Source organism: Lagenorhynchus albirostris, chromosome 13, assembly GCF_949774975.1.
Source record: "Lagenorhynchus albirostris chromosome 13, mLagAlb1.1, whole genome shotgun sequence".
Lineage (NCBI taxonomy): Eukaryota > Metazoa > Chordata > Mammalia > Artiodactyla > Delphinidae > Lagenorhynchus > Lagenorhynchus albirostris.
In genome coordinates this window covers 73,232,553-73,236,438 of record NC_083107.1, presented here as the reverse complement: position 1 = coordinate 73,236,438, position 3,886 = coordinate 73,232,553, and the positions used below count along the sequence as shown (strand labels likewise).

General features: G+C 39.0%; 1 non-coding gene across 1 annotated transcript; it reads right to left on the bottom strand.

Moving 5' to 3' along the window:
- Positions 1 to 779: 779 nt before the first annotated feature.
- On the bottom strand, positions 780 to 852 carry TRNAW-CCA (transfer RNA tryptophan (anticodon CCA)). Its single transcript has one exon. It is a non-coding gene; the product is annotated as a tRNA-Trp (tRNA).
- Positions 853 to 3,886: the final 3,034 nt, after the last annotated feature.

Below are 3,886 nucleotides of genomic sequence, written 5' to 3'. Positions count from 1 at the left end.
TTACTGATAAATGCAAATTGGAGAATATGTATTTATATCATTCAGTAATTACTCCATATATCTCCTCTCTGGAACTGAGCATATCCCCCAAACTGCTGGCCTCCCTCTGCAGAGTCAGGGACAGACACTGCCTGGAATGCATGCCCCTGGACAAGCAGAGGACACCTAGGTCCTGAGGGCAGTCCATGCAGAAAGAAGAAGCCTCCCCAGAAGCAACTGAGCCTCGTGTCCTCCATGCCTTTTCCTAATTTTATCAGAGGTCAGAGAAGAAAGCAGAAAGTGTTCCCATGCCTTTCTCTCATGGGGAGTAGAAAATGAGAACACTTTTCATTGTGCAAAAATAAGGAGTGGGATTTAAGCATTCCTTCTTAATTCTGCTGCTTCCTCTGACTACTTTTGGTCTTCCCCACAGGCTTTGTGTCCTCAAAATAGCTCAACAGAAGATGTTATCCTCATTGGCGTCTTCTAACAAGGTCCTTCTGTCCCTGAGGCTAGCTTCAGGCTTCTAAAAAGAGAATGTGTAACTATGAGTCTGAACTTTATAGACATGAAATGCTTTTTATTCCCTCCACATTAGCACATAGTTTAAAGATACACATTCTACAAGACTAATTCTGAAGAAATATGATTGTCTTACCACCCCCATTCAACTGATGCTCTAGAAAATGGCAACTTTCAAATATTTCGCTTTCCTTTAATATCTACCTTCATGGTTCTTTTTTTTTTTTTTTTTTTTTTTTTGGTTGGGGGGCCTTGCCTTACAGCTTGCAGGATCTTAGTTCCCCAGCCAGGGATCGAACCTGGGCCCCCAGCAGTGGAAGCATGGAGTCCTAACCACTGGACCACCAGGGAATTCCCTTACTTTCATGTTTCTTAATACTATACTTACGTTGGCACTTGATTTTTCCATTTAAAACATTATCTGCTGACTTCTCACTATGGAAGAAGAAATGCTAGATTTTTGGGGTTTTTGCTGCTCACTTTCCATATGTTCGCTTTTCATCCCCCATTCTACCACCATAATTATGACATAATTTTCTTTAAATCAGAATCAAGACATTGCATCATTTTGACTGTGTGAATGTTATTCACAATTAAGCCATGTACGGTACCATGACTACTTTTTCTTTTATGCAAAACTTCTTAGTTTCCCAGGAATTAAGAATGTTCTTACCTTTTGTGTGGGTACTGTTCCATTGTCTTACCACTAATTCATCCCTAAATTCTTATCTATTTTGTGTAAATCTCTTCCCCATATGTTAAAAACGTCATGCATTCAATTACTTTTATCTTGAAGGAATCTTTTTTTGTTCCTTCTGGCCTGCTTCATTCTGAACTGATTTGTCTCTAGGACTGCTATGCAGCTTTTATTCTAATATCTCCTTCCATTATCAAGTTGGGGATTTCCTTTATCTGCCTTGATTCCTAGATCCTATGTCTTTTAATTGCCTGGTTTACTCTTTATTTTGGGGTAATACCTCTTCTAGCATTTTCTTGAGAAAGGGTACATGGAAGGCAAATCTTCTAAGACATTACATGTCTCAAAATGCTTTTATTTATTTTCGTCTACTTTTGGGAAGATAATTACAACTATGCACAGCTGTATGGTTCAATCCATTTATTCAGCTTTAATACTGTTTGCCTTCTATTTACTTCCAGAGAGTCCTTGTCCTCTGGTTATCTTCTTTATAGTAGCACTCTATTCCTGTTTGGGGGATGCAATATTTTCTTTTATAATATTTTACTAAATGTATTATTAGAGGTGTGGGTTTTTTGCTTGTATGTTTGCTTGTTTATTTGTTTTTTATGTTTTCCTCTCTGAGATGATTCCTTGTTTCCTTCAGATATTCTTATTGTTTGTTTTGTTCTTTGACTTTTGCATGGCATTCTCCTTGAATTTCTTGGGATACTTTTTACTACATGCTCATTTAAAGCACAGAAAGCCTGATGACATGCTAATCAGGTGTGTGTGTTGGTGGGTTTTATTATAGGTGGAACTGGTTAGGCTTTTCACTGGGAGCTTTAAGTTTTTTCTCTTGGACTACAGACTTCCTGCCTGGACTGTATAATTCTGGTTACAGACATTCTTAGAGCCTTGTGGGAGAAGAGTATCATATCACATCTCTGATCTCAACTGTGTCTAGTTTTTCGCCTTCCAGGGATGACACTTCCACCTCTAACCTACCTGCAAGATGTGGGGGGAAAGTTGCCCAGATGATGCTAGAGGAGATGGGAATCTCTGATCTAGCTTCTTAAACAATCTTCTACCTAATCACTTTCTTCTTTGTCCCACCTTCATCTCCACCGCTCTAGATTGTGGATATTGGCCATTAAACTTATAGGAGTCTTTTTGCGGAGGGTAAATTGGGTTACTCCTCTGTTTTCTGTGCTACCAGTTGAGTGTTCAGTATGCCCACACCTGGTAAGTTAGATTCACTCATTCTCCTGCTTTTTGGCCTGCAGCATTTGGTAATTTTCATCTTTTCTCCCATTCCTTTTGTATTCGGGGTGCAAATCATCCTCTTGCTGTTGTTTTAGTTAGGTTCTTAGAGAGGTGGCAAAGATAAAAGTGTTTGTTCAATATGCCATCTTTAACAAAAATGTCTTCTTTTTATGTCAGTGCTGTGTTCTCCCCAGACGCATACATTTATTCCCTTTCTTTTATCTCCCATATATTCATGTCTTTATGTTTAGTAAATATGTATTTACAAATCTGAGAATCTTCTGAATCTTTTCAAATTAACATACTAAATAGAGACTTGATATCCAACTGCTATCTCCCTACAAACTATCCAGAACAGGTCTTACACATTTCATCTTAATGACTACTTTAGACCCAAAATAATTTTTATTGATAACAGTAATATGGTAATTCATTATGGTATGCTATTACCCAAGTGCTAATTAAAAGGAAAAATAGTTGAAGGATAAAAGAGGGCTTGAAAGCACATCACACAAAAGTTCCTTCCTAATATATTTCCTGTCTATCACACTTATTACTGCAGGGTGGGTTGACAGGTTAATTATGTACTAGGCAGGAGAGCTGGTACAGAGGATGTTACAATCTCAAAAGCAAACACTTATAATCACTTTATCTAAATATAAGACAAACTCACCTTGGTGAAGGACTGCATTTAGTGATTATATGTAAGGCGACCTCCCTACGTATAGATTACAGATGGAACCTAGGTAAATGTTACACTATACAGCTAGTACATGTGCTGACCCTGCAGCAGTTATCTGTGACTTATATCTAGGGATTCTGTCAAAATTTTGCAAATTCGCTTTATTCTTTCACTGACGAGAATTCTGATTTCTCCGTTTCCTTCTCAAGCCACAGTTTTTAATAGCCAATCTTCCACATGGTATTCAAAAAAGTACATATTGTATATAATTGAAAACTGTTATATTCATAGTGTATATTTATTTATTTATTTTTATTTTATTTTTGCGGTACGCGGGCCTCTCACTGTCGTGGCCTCTCCTGTTGCGGAGCACAGGCTCTGGACGCGCAGGCTCAGTGGCCATGGCTCACGGGCCCAGCCGCTCCGCGGCATGTGGGACCTTCCCGAACCGGGGCACGAACCCGTGTCCCCTGCATCGGCAGGCCGACTCTCAACCACTGTGCCACCAGGGAAACCCGTGTATATTTATTTTTAAATGATGAGAATTTATTATTTTGCTTAGGGAGAACCTTTACCCCATGAAGGAATCTCCTGTCAAAATACTGCTGGTGGCCCCCATCCTCCTCTGTCTTGTCCTAAAATATGTCTGGGCCAAGAAACTCATCTCATCTTGGACAGCTCATTGTACCATTTGGGAGTCCCAATAGAAAGTTCTGGTTGCTGTTGTTTTATTTTGTTTTAGATTGAGATGATACTTCCTT